Source organism: Psammomys obesus, unplaced genomic scaffold (genome assembly GCF_907164565.1).
Source record: "Psammomys obesus unplaced genomic scaffold, mPsaObe1.curated_primary_1811, whole genome shotgun sequence".
NCBI lineage: Eukaryota > Metazoa > Chordata > Mammalia > Rodentia > Muridae > Psammomys > Psammomys obesus.
This window is the reverse complement of record NW_026596095.1, coordinates 25,000,343-25,016,771: the sequence shown is the minus strand read 5'-3', so window position 1 is coordinate 25,016,771 and position 16,429 is coordinate 25,000,343.

The following is a 16,429-nucleotide window of genomic DNA, read 5'->3' as shown; positions in this document are numbered from 1 at the left end:
ACAACCAGGATCTGGGCCAGCCTCTTATCTGCAAAGGCAGGTGCTGTTGTCTTTCCCGGTCTGAGCCCTGATCTTTTCAATTTCCTATTTGTTATTTGCTGACTTTCTTTTATAGAACGATTCATTCATCTGGTTGATCTTTGGTGTGGTGTTTAAACGGGACTTTAAAAGCCAGCAACTGAGCTTTCCATTCCGTATATTATGGTATGGAATTTAAATTATGCACAGTGGCTGAAATGAGCGCCTTGCTTATGCACATATTTGGTCAGGAAGCACTAGGCTCTACAGCTTCCCAGGGAAGTGTTACCCCTCTTAGAATGGCCTATAGACCACACTCGTCCTTTTGCTGTGTCCAATCTGTTGGTCTGCACTACTTTCAGCTCCCACTGTGACTGGTGTGAAGAAAATAATGCTGGGGACTTAATTTTACTCACTGTGAAGGGAGTAGGAATCATTTTCCCTGCAACTTGTCCGGAAGTGTAGCGCCTGCTTGGTAAGACCCCCGGAGGCCCTTTAAAATGGGCAAAGAATAGCTAGTGAGGTCTGGATGAGGCTTAGAGGAGGCAATACATGTAAATTGCTCAGCACAATTCCCAGCATGCAATGCACCTTCCACTGTTGTTCACAGCTGCTGCTTCTATTGCTGGCTTTGTGGCAGTAGGTACCTGGGGAGAACTTAGATTGAATGCAGTTTTCTTAACTTACTCAGGATATTCCAAAGGCTAGAGTTTACCTCTATTCCAAAGAGCAGTGTTTTCCTCTAATTCTGGATTTGTGTTCAGAAACAGATTCAGCCAAGCCTTTCTGGTTTTGTAGCCTTCAGGGGCAGAGGGTGAGGTAAGGTAGGCTTGTGGACTTCGTTGGAAAATGAGTAGAATGTGCAGGAAGACTGACCCTGTGGTCATTCTTCACTCCCTCCATCTACCATAGGCACTGTAGTCAGAAGTACTTGTCTGTATTAGTGATAAGTAGGTCTTTCCCCATTTGTCAAACTCTACAGAAAAAGAACAATCAAATCACATTATCTGGTCATCCTGAAGGGGCCTGAAGTTTAGCTAATCTGGAAAATGTATAGATACTTGGTCAAGAGATATGGTTAAACAGTTTTATAGAAAGGGCTCAGTAGCTGAATAGTTTGTGCACTTTAATTACCTCTTTAGGACCAAGTCACTCATCTGAAGATGGAGTGATAAAGAGCAATCGTACAAAATATGACTAAAATTAAATCTATCACTAAAATTCGGCTTCACTTGGCTCAGTTGCTTGTGCTTCTTTCCTAAGAATGTGTACGACTTCCTGTAGTATAAAAAGACTGAGGCAGCCAAGAAAGGTGGTCTGCTGTAAAATGTAAAATTAAATCTCATTGCTACAGATTCGATTCTGCATGCACTGAGAGAGTGCATGGGGAAACGCTGACACCACCTTAACCATGAACAGATTACCTTGGGTTGGCGGGACAGCCAGGCCTACCGCAGCAGTTTTTAACTTGTGTATCTTGACCCCTTTGGGTTCATGGGAAAACACATATATTTGCATTCCAATTCATAACAGTAGCAAAACTACAGTTATGAAACAGCGACAAAGATATTTTTATGGTTGGGGGGTGTCACCACACCACGAGGAATTGTATTGAAGGATCACAGTATTAGGAAGGTTGTGAACCACTGGCCTAGTGGGAGTTCTTTGGGTCCCTGAGGTCATGGCCTTTAAAGAATACTGTGTGATATGATCTTCCCCATCTCTCTCTGACTTCTAGGTATAAAGTGAGCAACTCTGCTCTGCCAGGTATCTAGATCACTAGGTACCACCAGAGGAGCTAAGAAACCAAGCCACCAGACCACAAAACTTTTGAAAACTTCTAAAACTATAAGACAGATAAAGATTCGGGACTTCACTCATGTCCTGTGTAGAAACAGCCTTGAAGGTTCATTCACTGTCTTCATCTCCAGAGAAGATTAAACCAGCTGTGCCGTAAGCTTGAAGCACTGGGAAGAGGGCCAGAACTACCCAAGAATGACCCCCTTTGTCTCTTCCAGCCTGGCTCTGTGGGTGGGTCTGCTCTGCCAGAAGAATCTAATGGAGATGAGCCCCCTTTCCTGCAATCTTCCTGATGAGCATGTTGGAGAAAAGGCAGAAGCCCTGGACTGATCCCCCCTATGGGGGCCTCAGAGTTCTCTCCTCTGCAGAGCCATCAAGGGAGGATCAGGTGGCTCTGGCTGGCTCCCAGACCCCAGCTCTATTAGACTTGCCTCTTCTAAATTTAGAGCATGTCAGTAAACAGCACTGTGAATCTGCCCTGTGCTTGCTGGGAAGAGCATGACCACTTCCCCCCACCGAAATCTCATGCACATATTTATGGCTTCTGGACCTTCTTACCAACTTGCCATCAGCTTCATTTTTTTACTTTAAATTTCAACCTTCAATCAGTTTGTGTTCAGGACTGTCAATAAATTAATTCGAAGAAAAAGAGCCCTGACTCAGAGCAGGTTGAATAAATAACACCTAACTGATGGCTTGGTTCATGGCTCTGGGTGTACTGGGAAACTGTCCACCAGGCTGCTGAGATCAAGGTCTCTGTGGTCCATGACATGACACTTTCACCCATCAAATAAAGACTGAGCCAAACAAAGGAAGGCTGTGTTGCTCTGCGCAGGGCGGTGTGGTAAAGAGCTGGATGCTATTTTACTGTTTAAAAGGACCCTGATGGTGAAGGACCTGGCTTTCTGTTTTGTTTCATGCTCCTTGGGTCCAGCAGGAACAAAATCTTTCTTTTCTTAGCCAGTGATCTTTCAGTTTCTGTTTACCCTCCCCCAAAGACCAAACAAAGATCAGGATGGAGAGCATGTTACGTGCGTGCGTAAAGCCTGAGTTCAGAACCAGAGCCTGGGAGAGCCACATGATTGCTCCTGGGGCATGGTGGCTGGAGGTGTCTTCCACTGCCAATGGAAGGGACACAAGCTGAGCAGCCACCAGTGGGCACCACCTGTGCCCTGTGGCCCAAGGTCTGAAATGACCTTTCCCCACTGTGGAGTTTGCTGTTGCCCGGCTGCACGCTGCCATACCTCTCTCGTCTACCGTTTTCAAAATCTGTTGTTTTAGGAGACTATTTGCCCACTTCCAGCCAATTTCTATTTTAGTAGTTTAATATGTTGATCAAACAAATCTATAGTGACAACTTTATAAAAAGAATCTCTCAGTCTAAAAGCAAGTAGGGAAGAAAGTATAGTTATGTTAGTTCACTGTGAAAGAGGTGATAACACACAGGACCAAAGAGGCAGAGATAAGTGGGCATTTTGTCCTTTTTCGTTTGGTGGCTACCAGTAAACTGTGTGTTCTTGATAAGCTCCATCAGCCCTTCTTCAAGGCAGGTTGAATAATAACACTGTGTGCATTTATAAATGAGCAATCCTATCGCGGGGGGGATGGGGGCGGGACCCTTCCCCGTTATTTGTTTTAACTTACAAAATACAAATTAGGGTTTCTTCTTTACAAGAGGAACGTAGTAGGTGATTTTAAGTTCAAATTGTACAAAACAAAGCTTTTACCAATGGGTGTCATGCCGTGCAAAGAACAAGATCTCGACTGCTGTCCCCAGGTACAGTATTGCTCAGTGACCTTGACCGCTTAAGTCTGTTGACTTTTTTGTGCTTCTGTTTCCTTTTTATAAAACGAAGATACTAAGGCCTACTTCACCGATTTGTTATGACCAAGTAAGCCTATTCATTTGTCCGTCCAGGGACTGCCCACTGTGCTCCAAGGATACGGATGGGTTTGGAGTTGATGCTGCGATCCACACAGCTTATGTACTTTCCACAGCAGTTTTCCTCTGACACTTCTGTCTACCTTGTTAAAACGCTACACGATACTGTATTCTATCAGGCATGTAGTGATCGGATACATTTACCGTCTCAACTACCACTGTTGTACAATTTTATGAATGTCATAATGATAAAAAAAAAATTTAAAAAATAAAATTTGGTTTCACGACTTCTTAGAAATACCCCCGCTGTCTAATGTGAGGAGGAAATTGTTAGAAATAACTTCAGAATCACCAAGAGAAAAAGCACCAGCACCGGTGAAGCGCCTGGACAAGGCAAACTTTTAAGGGGGTGTGCTAGGAAAATGAAATTCAAGACAGGCAGTGTACTCGGCCTTCATTCTAACTCAGGTGGTGACTGTGTGCTTTCCTCATTGCCTGGGGTCCAACCTCACAGTCTCCTTCCACTGAGCCGCCTTAAAGGAAGGCTAGTGCAGAGGAAAAGACGTGGCAATGAATCGGCTGCTTTAATCTGGGAATGTACAGGACCTTTGTGTAAACAAAGGGTCAGGTAGGGGAGATAAAATCATTTGCATAAAAGTCCTATAAGGTGAGGGAGATAAAAAAAAAAAAAGACTTTAATTCCTTGTCATAGACATGTTTTTATAGTGTTTGATAGAAAAGACTCATATTTAACGGTTTTCTTTTTTAGAAAATTATACATATTACTTCATGTCTCTATATGAGAGTTGTGGACCTAGGGTCTAGTTTAAATGACATGCCACCTCTTTACTGGACAATATAATGTAATAGTCATGTATTCTCTGGCTTTCCAGGTAAAATGGAAGCAACGTGCCTCGTGTTTTGCGGGTGTGGATGCCATCCAGAGGCTCAGCATTCTGGAGGCTGTCACATTCCTCTGTCATCTATTCCTATGCCCTGTGTCCAGTACTTTGGCAGGATATCCCTGTGTGGCTACTTTTTGGCATTCCCAAGCTATGTCACACTCATTGAGGGATGGAAGCTCTTTCTCTGTCTGCCCTGGTACTACTGAAGGCATCTCATGACCTCCTTATAAGGTCTCCAGCTGCTGGGGGGCTTGCTTTCATTTGCACTTCTCCCCTGTACTTTCAACACTTGTCTGCAACAAGAACTATTTTAGTCTTATATTCACATCCTGGGGTCTTACAGACCTCGTATACCCAAGAAGCTATGGAGACCAGCTCTTGGTGGTCTTCTCTAGTCATGAGGAAAATGGTGGTAACCTGTACTTGCATAGCTCAAAGATGCTCAAACACAGTCCAATCCAGTTCTCATTGTCCTAGAGTCTCACAGAAAACAGCCTATGTAGCCACATATGATAGTGCTGAGGAAAATTAGACGCTTTGGAATATTCCTTGCAATTGAATCTGAAGTTGGATCACTTGCAAACTCTCTGTCACCCTCTGGCCACTTTAGTCAAGCTCTTCAGTAAGAGGGCATTGAGAAGCCCTGCCTAAGACCAGGCCTGCTTGATGCCCTGGAACACGCCTCCTACCCTCTCTCCAGACTGTCACTGCCTTTGTTCAGGGCTCTTTCATCTTTCCCTGAATTATAGCGATAGCCTTCTATCTTGCCTCCTTGCTTTCAATCCCCTCCCACACCCTGTCCATTTCTCAGTGTTGACAAGCTGACCCATGTAAATCAAACCTGATGCTCTCAATCCCCTGCTTTCGGTCCCTTAGTAACTTTCCATTGCCTCAGAACAAAGTCCAAACTCTTCAGTATGGACAGAAAACTGGCTCCTGTGCTATCTTTTGCCTCCAAGCCACCATGTCTTTGGGCTTGGTGCTGCTTCTACCTAGACTACTCCCTAATTTCACACCCTTTTGATTTGACCAAGCTCAGCTTAGCTACTCCTCCCCTTAGAAGAAACCTGAAAACAGAACCGTGGACTCTGAATTCAGCAATAATGATGCTTACTGGACCCACAAAGTATCTAAAAGTGACAACATTAAGGAAAGTCAATATCACGCCTTAGACACGACACACCGGATGCATGTGAATTGATTGCTCGGATCAAAATCCAGTGAACTACACAGGGTGAAGAGGAGATTGAAGTGATTCTTAGCCACTGGGCCAGCAGCAGATACCATACAATGGGTATCTGTAAGTAACTCTGGTCTGGAACCTGAGATAATCAGGTGGCAAAAGAAACCCCAGAAGAGCAGCCACAAATCACCCAGAAATCCAGAAATAAAAGATGGGAGTCAAAGTGGGGGAGCAGGGCGGTAAGTTTAGAAATGAGGAAAGCTGAGTTCTGGTCGTGGTATCTTCTCCTGGCTTATTGTTTTGGGGTGAAAGGACTGTGGCAGAGTCTCTCGTTGTGCTTAGCATGAACCTGGAGTGCCCAGCATAATTCAAAGGTCACTTCAGGGGGACAGAGGGTAAACATAACTCTCTCAATATGTGCACATTATTTTTAAGATCTTTTCATTTAACTTTTTTTTTTTTTTTAGTTACTGTTAGTTCTGTGTGTGTGTGTGTGCCTGTGTGTGTTTACTTAGAAAAACTGCCTTTTGTAAAAGCCGACCGATGTACTGCAACACTGAGAGGCTGAGGTTCTTCCAAGAGAAAATACTACTGAAGCGAACCCTGACTGGCCTTGATTCGTGCAGCTGTCCCAGGCTCAGTGGCCACCGTAACACAGACAACACGGGCATTTCCAAGCGCAACAGGTGTTCCTGATTTTAAGTCTTTCTTAAATTTCAGCAGAGACTGCAAGATGGTCATGGAAAAAAAGTTGGAAGACATGAAGGAAGACCGGGGTGTGCAGAGAATGCTGTGGCCTGGACCTCCCCAGCTGGTCGGTGTGATTTCAGTGCCAACGAGTTCTGCTTGGCAAGCCTAACATGACAAAGACGGACCGATTCTGTTTGTAACTGTCACCGGCCACCGAATGACTTATCTTGTTTTGCTGGGCAGTGACAGGCCACCAACCACACTAAACCATTGCTCCCAAGGACAGTTTAACTGTTTACAGCAAAATCAGCCTTGACAGGGCTCTGCAGAACTATACAAGCAAGTAAGAGAAATGCATTAGCTGCATGAAGATGTATGCCAGTTGTCTGTCGATTCTGAGACCTGAGTAGAGATTCTAGGTGTGGAAAGCAGTTCCAGGAAAGATATCAGTTTTATGAGAAGGATCTGTGACTTGTTCAAGTACACCCTTTAGTTGTCAAATGAAGAGCGTACTGTCTTCAATTACATGTAAGGCATGGGTATGCGGAGTGGCATCTTGTCCCCTGGAGAATTCTGCCTGGAAAAGCAGACTAGGTCCTTGAGCCCCTGAAAAGCAAATGTTGGCTATATCTTATTGCTTTCCTGATCTCACCATGTCACTCTGTCAGGCTAACCATCGCCTCCGTGCAGGTATATACACCAAATTAAAAGTTACTCATCAGATACAAACACATACTGCTCTTGTAGAGGACCAGTTTGATTCCTAGCACCCAGGTTGGGTGGCTTACAACCAGCTCCATCGAACCTGACCCCATCTTCTAGACTCCCAGCGCATCTGCACTCACACTCACATAACCCAACACCACAAACACACATAAACATACAAATAAAAATAAAATGTGTCCTTACAACTCAGTTAAGAATCATCCTTTATGACCTATGACCTTGTGATGTTATTCCTGATGGGACTGTCCTATACCTTTTATGTGACAGTAGTTGCAGGCCAATGCATATCAGCTGAATATGCAAACATTCGTATTTCAGGAAGATGATTTCTAACTCAGCAGCTTGCTTTATGCACCCTACTTTGAATGGTTCAAATTCACTTCAATTTACCGAAGTAAAACTGACAAATAAAAATTGTATGCCTTTAAGATGTACAATGTGATGTTTTTATACACGTTGTGACATCATTGGCATAATCAAGCTAATTAACATACTAGTCACCTCACATACAAACACTGTTTTGCAGTTAGGAGCTACTCCATTCAGAAATCTTAAGTATACAGTTCAGTATTATTAATTATGGAGACCATCTCTAGGAGATTTTGCCTAGTCTCAGGGAAGGTGGCTGTACTTGTACTTGCATAGCTCAAGAATGCTCCAAACACAGTCTAATCTATTCTCCAGCATTGTCCTACAGTTTTTCAGTGTCCAGCTTATCCAACTACAAGGTAGCCCTAACTATGACTGCCATGATGGATTTGTTCTGGATAATTCAAACTTTGTACTTTTTTTCCAGACAGTCTCATGTCACCTAGGCTAGCCTGGAACTTTCTACATAGACAAAAATGACCTGAATCTTCCGAGCCTCCTGCCTCCACCTCCCAGGTACTGCAGTCACAAGCATGGGCCAATAGACTTGGTTTGGGCATGCTAGGCAAGCACTCTGCAAAATGAGCTACATCCCCAGACCAAAAACTTCACCCTTTTGGACCAACCCTTCACTCCCCAAGCCCTAACATTTATGGTTTTGCTCACCACTCACTGAATGACTTACCTTGCTTTTCTTTCCTATAAATTCAGCTTTGTAAAATTCCACACACGGAACATTTGTGTTTATGAACCTCGTTTATTCTACTTAGCACACTTGTCCTACATTTTCATCTATGCTGTTACAATTGACAAATTTTTCTTTGTGTTAAGGTTGAATAATATGTCATTGTATTTAAATGCCATCTGAAGTTATAAATAACAAATAGTGTCATTATTTATACGTCACCACTTTAATTACATGTAACATTTATTGACATGTAATATAACTTGTATATAAACATGTATATAAACTTGATCTAGTTTCCTTTGAACATACAGCCAACTCCTGAGCAATATGCGTTGCTCAACTCTGTAGGTCTGTTTACGCGCAAACTTTCTTTTCCATTTTGTAAAAATCTGAAAAACTTAAAATACGTATAAGTTATATGTATTTGTGCAATCATGACAGGCCTACACTTTTTCTATTTCTCTGTGACTGTGCAAATATATGTCCTTACCGTAAACACATGTGAGTCTGTTACAAGAATATTTTTATCAAAACCTTTGTGCACAGCACAGACTGTGTACAGGGTCGTTCATAGCTGAGAAGCATGAGAACAGATGCGCCGACTCACAGTGCGTGCTACTGAGCATGGTAACTACTTTCTATGATATACCACCGTCCTGATTTCTTAGTAAATGGCTTGTAGGCCCTATCAACTTTGGTGAAATATTGTGTGGTGGGAGACAGTTTCAGAAGAGCCTTTTCCTGATTTCCTGGAAGAAAAGAGGGGATCCAAGAAGAGGCAAGGGCAATATAGAGACTGTAAGTCAGGTTCCCACTGACCTACTTCCTCCCAGGGCTTCCTGCATCCTACCTTTAGAGCCTCCATCATAGAATCATCTCTAGGAATGTCAATACAAAGCCACTAGTCTATTAGGCATTTCTTGGTCCAGTCAAGCTGACAATGGAGAGTAGCCATGGTGACAGAAATGTTCCCCCACTGTTGTCATTACCCCCAACTGATCTTGGCTGTTTATAACATCTCAGCAAGGTTGATAGACAAGCAGAGGAGGCCATGTTTTCTGGCAAAGTGTGTGTGTGTTCCCTTGATGAGGTTTTCCTCCTCATCCAGGACTACGTTTACTGACCTAAGAGGAAGCCAAGAGTGAGTTTAGAGGAGTTTCTCAAATTCAAGGAAAATTTGTTAGAGCACCGTTCCTCTGGGAAGAAAAATGGACTTGTGACCTAAGTCCAAGCCTTAGAAGGGAGTTTAGAGAGCTGCACAGTAAGGTGCTTTGGAATCAAACCATGAGTCTGTGTTAAAATCCAGAGACTCCCCCCCAGGTACTCATCATGTGACCTGGGCATGGTTCACCTTCCAGCCCTCCGCTTATTCCTCTGTAAGGGGAGTTATAGTAATCCCTCCACTTGGGACTTGGGGCACTATGTCCGAATCATGCTACATACGAGGAAGCTGAGCACAGGGTGGGCAGCCAGCAAAGACTTACTAGTTGACATGGTTTCATAAGCAGTTGTGTACCATAAGAAATAAATAGATAATCAAAAGAAAGAGCTTTGGAACCATACTATGAGGCAGAGACCATTAATCCTTGAGTGTGAAGTGTCTCACACAGGCTCAGTCCCAGTTGGTAGCTCTGTTTTGGAAGCTTGTGGAATGTTTGTCGAGGTAGAGCAGAGATGGAAGTAGGTCTTAAAAATTTTAGCCTAGTCCCTGGTTTGAGCACTGAGGTGTGAAAGAAATACTATGACTTTCTGGATATGATGATTTATATCTTTCACACAGGGAGCTAAAACAAATCCTTCCTTCCTTCCTCCACCTCCGAAAGTGACTAATGCAGAGACTAACTCTCTCCACATCAATTTCCCAGGTCTTCTTTCTCAGAAATAGAAATGAGGAGACGAAAAGAAGGAGAAAAGTAAAATGCTTCTTAAGCTGAAACAGGGATTTATGAAGATAATCTGTATAATATGTCTACTGTTGCTCTGTTTGTGAAAATGTCTTCTGTGCTGGACAGTGGCTTAAGTCTTAGCATCACCAACTTCCAGACTGCAGGTATTTAGAAATACTGTTTTTCAGCCTCATCAGCAGTGGTATTTTGGGTGTCACCGTGCTTACCTGTGGGGAACTATCCCACACACAGCATCACCCTAAACAGCATCCTGGGTTTCTACTCACTACACGACAGTAGCTTGCTCACCTCATTACCCATGGCGTTTTGAACACTTGGTCCCCAGTTGGCGGCACTGTTTAGGGAGGTTTAGGAGGTGGGACACTTTGGGAGGATATATGTCACTGGGAGGCAACTTTGAGAGTTCACAGCCTCATCCCATTTCCGGTTTACTTTCTTTGCTCTGAGTTTTTGGCTGACGATGTGATCTCTCAAGCTTACTTCTCCAGCAAGCTGCTGCCACCCCGCTGTAATGGATTCATCCTCTGAAGCATAAGCCCAAGCATGCTCTTCCTTCTGTAAGTTGTCTTGGTCATGGTGTTTTGTCAAAGCAATAGAAAAGTTACTAATACACTGGGTCAAACAAAAATATCATCAGCCATTGCCAAATTGCTTCCAGCTGAGAACTATCACTCTAGGATTTATTTAACCAAAGAATGTAAGAAAAAAAAAAGGGGGGGGTTAAGGGAGGGCTTCGTGGGTGAAATGTTTTCTGTGCTAACATGAAGACCTAGGTTCAGATTCTTAGCATTCACACAAAAGTTGTGTGTTATAGCGTCCATCTGTATTCCCATCCCTGAGAGAGACACAGAGATAGGCAGATCCCAGGGAGCTCCCTGGCCAGCCAGTCTAGCAGAAATGGTGAGCCACAGGTTTACTGAAAGACACTGTCTCAAAACCAAGGTGGAGCACAATAGAGGAAGACACCGCCATTGACTTCTGAGCCCTCTGATCTCTACACATGTATATCTGTCTGTCTCTGTCTTTCTGTCTCCCCCCCCCTCGCCCAACTCTTTCATACAAACACATAGAGCATAAGGATTAAAACGTAAACAAGAAACAGAACCAGCAATTCTCTTTTGTAAGAAAGGCATTCCGAAAGTCTGAAAGGTCTGTCTGGATAAAGTGTCTTACAGACACTGAAAAATAGCATCTTCATAGAAAGTCTCCACTGTATTGAGAGAAGATACCTTCCCTTATCAACACCTTCCCTTGCTGTGTCTAGGACCCGTTCCCCTCTCTGCCTTTATGCTCTCAAACATGCTTTAGGAATCACTGCTTTTGTCCCGTGTTTTGGTGCTGGGCCATCCTGGGGTTGTACAACTAAACAAGGTAGTTTTAAATATGTCTAAAGATATAGAAATTTTAATATCAGAATAAAACATTCTTTGTGAGATGTTACTGGGAAAGTGAAGTAGAAAAATTTTAAACACAGATAATTCCAATTTTTTTTAAGTAGAGAACAAGAACTGTAAATGGGTACAATATTATAAATAAATCCTTGAGGAATTTTCCTTTTCCAGATGTCTTCAAGGACCTTGTGTTTACTGTCATTACCAAATAATTTGCCAAAGTTGCCAGCTGCAGAACAGTTAACACTGGGCTGCTTTCATTTCAGACCAACTCTCCCTAGACTGTCTGAAGCAATTTGAATGTTCATCTATTTCTGCTATGCCAAATGCCAGCTGAGCTCAATGGCACAGGCCTGTAATCCCAACTATTCCGGAGGCTGTGCTGGTCAGTTTTAATTGTCTGCTTGATACAACCTAGAGTCACCTGGGAAGTGGAAACCTCAGTTGAAAAATTGGCTAGGTCAGACTGGCCTTTGGCCACACCTGTGAGACACTGTCTTGATTGATGATTGATATGGGAGGGTCCAGCCCACAGTAGGTGGCACCATTCCTCTACAGGTGGTCCTGGGTTATATAAAAAGGTGACCTGAAATGAGCCACACAGAGAAAGAATAGACAACGTTCTTAATTCAGTTACTGCTTGAGTTCCTGCCCTGCCTGACTTCTTTCAGTGATGGATTGTGACCTGGATGAACCCTCCCTTCCCACAGTAGCTTCTGGTCAGTGTTTATCACACAGAAAGCAAACTAGGACAGAGGCTGGTGCAGGAAGACTGCAAAGTCAAGGACTGTGGGAGCTACAGAGTGAGTTCAAGGTCAGCCTGGCATCTTAACAAGATTTTGTCTTAAAATAAAAAGAGGGCCAGGATTTGGGGGTCAGTGGCAGAGCACTTTGCTTAGCATGTGTGAGGCCCCAAATACAATTCCTACTACAGGAAAGGAAAGGTGTAAGAAGGAGACTTCGGCCTTTTTTTCCTATTGCAAATTCTTTTTTTTTTTTTTTTAAGTCTCCATTAAAATAGTTGAAACCTTAATTGGAATGAACTTCATTCCCCTTTGTTCCCAGCTGACATCTGCTTCTCCCTGCCAGCACCCCATTCCCAGAGATTACTCACTGTGTTCTAATGCAACTTGAAACACCAGGGGAAATGAACATTTGTTAGTACTTCAGAAATGTCACTGATATCGAAACGCTGATTAAAATTGGATCCCAGACCAAACTCACCTGGATTCACCCTGCGTGATCGACACTGGCCTTTGCTTAGCAGTATTAAGTAAGTCCTAAAACTTCTACCCTTCTGTGACTTAAAGCCATTCGGATTCAGCCTGAGGATTTATTGTCCGATGGAGACAGAATCCTCTTTACCTAGAAAGGATGGTCACACCAGGTCATGCTGGATGGAACCGAACAAGTACATTAAAGCCCAAGCTGGCAGCTGTCTTTGCCTATGAAGTAGTCTTTCTGCCCTAGAGCAGATGGTGTTGGCAGTCACACAGTCAGCCTGGAAACACACTCAGAAGTTCACGCTGGCTTTTAGCAGTGTGTACATGTGTGTGCGCATACATACCAACATGTGCCAGCCACCAGCACGGCCATGGTGTTTAGTTTCTAGGCTGGTCTGCCACGTCCCTTTCCAGGGACCCCCCCAGATCAGTGCTTGGCAGACAGTAAACGTGTTGTCTACTTGCTTGCGGCACCCTTGCTTAAATAGGAGAATGGTAAATAAACTCTCTGTGAATATCCACACAAAAGACACAATCCCTATGAACTTCCTGTTTGTTTTCGTTTTGTTTCTCTGAGACAGATTTCATGTGGCCCACGTTGGGTCTGGAACTCTTTATCTACCAGAGGATGACGCTAGTGGAGATGGAGATCCGTCTCCATCTCCTGAGATACCATGCCTGGTTTTATGTGGGGCTGGGGAGTGAACTCAGGTCCTCATAAGTACCAGGCAAGCACTTTACCAGCTGAGCTACATCCCCAGCCCGGGTCATTTTACAGTTAGGGGGTCTTGTGGGCAAGGAGCATCATCAGGTGCAATGGAGTGTCCCCACAGTGAGCGATTCTTCTCCAGTTGGGTGGTGCTACAGTGGATGGGGGATGGAGGGAGTGTCTTGCTCTGTCTTTAAACGAATCAGCTTCCCATCAGAATAGTTCTGTGCCAAAGAGCCCTAGCCGCTCTTTGAAGTGAGGACAGCTCAGTCTCGCTTCATCCTCCGACTCAGAAGAGCCTCCGACAGAACCGCAGGGAGAGCCAAGAGCACGCAAGTTCCAGAGGTGGCAGCTTCGAATGGTCTCCTGAGCTCGGAGCGCTGCAGGGCAGCAGGGATCCAATCCCAAATATAGACCTCACCGCGGCAGTAGGAATTTGCTTCGCGGTGCCCGGCAGCACTTGCTGTTTCCATTATAATGCTCATGATCATTAACTTTTCAATTACCTTTATTTGAACACCTGTAGACTAAGTGGAGATGCCCGGTGTTTTGTTTGTAAACGGATATCACCGTGTTCTCCAGAACACACAGTCGCTTCTGTGTTACAAAAAAAGAGACTTTGGAAAAGGCTAAATAACTTACTGGGGCTCATCGCTGGAGAAGGAACTTGTCCTGCACAGGGCCCCATGCCCATAGTCCTAGCTACAAAGGAGGCTGAAGCAGGAGGATCCCTTGAATCAGGAATTCCAAGCGTGCTTTAGCAGCATAGTGAGACTTCATCTCTTAAAAGGAAAAAAAAAATGACACTCCATTTTTGTGGGGCTTAGTGGACATGTGTCTATGTATGTGCATGTGGGGGGAGGGGCAGGGTGTTCTCAGGTGTCCATCCTGTTTTGTTGAGACAGTGTCTCTCACTGGCCGGAGTTTATTGAATAGGCTAAGGTGACCAGTCAGCCCTAATGAGCTACCTATTTCTGCATCCCCAGCATTGGGGAGGCAAGTGCCTGCCTCCACTCCTGGCTTTTTTACATGGGTTCTGAGGTCTTCCCCATGCTGGTCTGGCAAGCCCTTTAACTTCTTCAGCTCTATTTTTATGTTTATGTACTTGCCGAAAAAATATTAGGAAAATATCTTATGATAGTTCTGAATAAATGCACTAAAAGTCAAGTGATGTCTCTTTACTAAAAACTGTAAAGGTGACTGAAATAAAATCGAAAAGATTTAAGAAAGTCGAGAGGTATGGAATGCTCAGAGACTGGCAAATATAATATCATTAAGATTTTAACTCCTTCTGAATTGACCTATACATGGAACATAATCCTAATCCAAACTCTTGGGCAGTTTTGTATAACTGACATATAATGTAATTTCACAGGCTGCAGGGCTCACATGCATCCTACGATGTAAAGACTTAGTGTGAAAGTACAGAACTTTAAAGAAGTGGAGTTACCATTAGTGTAGAAAAACAATGGGTTGGATGGATTAAAGGTCTAGAAATGAGACATTCAGAATTAGTTGACTTTCTACAGTCAACGGAAAATAATATTTTCAACATAGAGATAGATAATCTGAAAAAAATATGTTAAAAAACGAACCCTAATCTACTTCCCACTACTCTTGAAGAAGGAGGAGCAGTGAGCAGCTAAATTCTGCCTCGTGTCTGAGCCTCGGCAGATGGGACCCTTCATCTTCCGTTTCGGTGGTCTGCTTCACACCATAATGTTTCCTGAGAAGACAATTCACAACTTCAGCCAAGATGAGAAATCATTTTAATGCTTGAACCAAAATATTCTGGTCGTGTAACCGAGTAGCTTCAAGACGCGGGAGCAGAAATAAGAGGACTACAGATGGAAGGAGCCAGTCATCAGAAGGCATGGACGTCCTGCTACGAGCACGGTCCATACTGAGCTTGCACAAGTGGTCATGGCTGCCCTCTGACACAAATACTTGTCACAGCTGACACTGCTGAACACAGAATGATTTCTGACCCGGCTGCCTGCTGTGGTGACTCATCAGAAAGTGCATTCTCATCTCTTTCTTAGTAAATAATGTAGCAATTCAGAGCTTTCTTTGATCAGAACAATTGAACAGATGTAAGAAACTACAGAGAGAAGTATTCTAACAGTAGTGTCTAGCATACTTATGGTGGATAAAAGACGTATGGCACTAAGTGACATTTAAGGTCTAATGCTGAGTATAAAGATATCTAATCTACAGACCGAATCTCCTTTGAAATAGGCTTATTTTCCAGAATGCTGATACGATTTAGACAGTCTCCATCTTCTGGGTAAACCGTTATGCCCTGACCCTAGTGTACTTTGTAGAGCATGCTGCTTTCAAAATAGAGACTGTGGGGTTGTTCCAATATTAATCTTAAGGAGGAATTAATACTTTAGATACATTAGTCACTGACTCGTCCCTTGGTTGAGAAACCATGTCTGCTGCATTTACAGTGGATGTAGAAGAATTTTGTTCACATTAAATAGTACGGGGTTAGGGTTATCAACGCTAACCTCTCAGAGTTTTCCTGGGGGTGAGTCATCCCTCCTGTAGAACCTGAGACAATGATGGCAAGGTTTCCATGAGCTTGATTAAGTTGGGGGGAACTTTCTGTTCTGAAGATGAGCTAAGGCCTCTCTTAGGTGATGAAACAGAATAATGGGAAACCAAGATTGGTCTTGATTCTTTCCAAAAGAAAAGGCAGAGATCCTGTTTCTCATTATTGGGAAGAAAATGGAGATAGATTTGAAAGAGTGCTAGCCAGGAGTCTGTGATTAAAACTAAATAAATAATGATAAGATTCAGTCCTGATACAGGTGAGGAAGCCAAGCTTATGTTGAGAATAAAATAAATTTTAGTATCTGTTATGGCATGGCTATGAAACTTCTCAAAGCTTGTAAGTGGAAGGCTTGATTAGAACTGGGGCTTTGAGGAAGAC